The sequence below is a fragment of the Sturnira hondurensis genome, unplaced genomic scaffold, assembly GCF_014824575.4.
Source record: "Sturnira hondurensis isolate 20B ecotype Veracruz unplaced genomic scaffold, ASM1482457v3 Scaffold0000362, whole genome shotgun sequence".
NCBI classification, from domain to species: Eukaryota; Metazoa; Chordata; class Mammalia; order Chiroptera; family Phyllostomidae; genus Sturnira; species Sturnira hondurensis.
The window spans coordinates 1,102,395-1,102,612 of record NW_028072993.1 but is presented as its reverse complement, the minus strand read 5'-3'; positions in this window follow the sequence as shown (position 1 = coordinate 1,102,612).

Here is a 218-nt window from a genome sequence, read left to right as displayed (position 1 = left end):
GAGGCGTTTGTTTACGTGACGTAAGCCGTAGTAAGCAGTCCCCGCCCCTGTTTCCCTCTGGTCGCCGCGTTTCCCGCGTCGCGGCGCTTCTCCCCTTAAAAGGACAATAGAGGCCCCGGGAGCGCGCGCGGCCGCTGGGCCTTCTCTCCTCCCCGCCCTCGACGCGCGCGCGCCCGCATGCAAATGAGTTCGATTCAGGAGAATTTTGTACCGGGAGC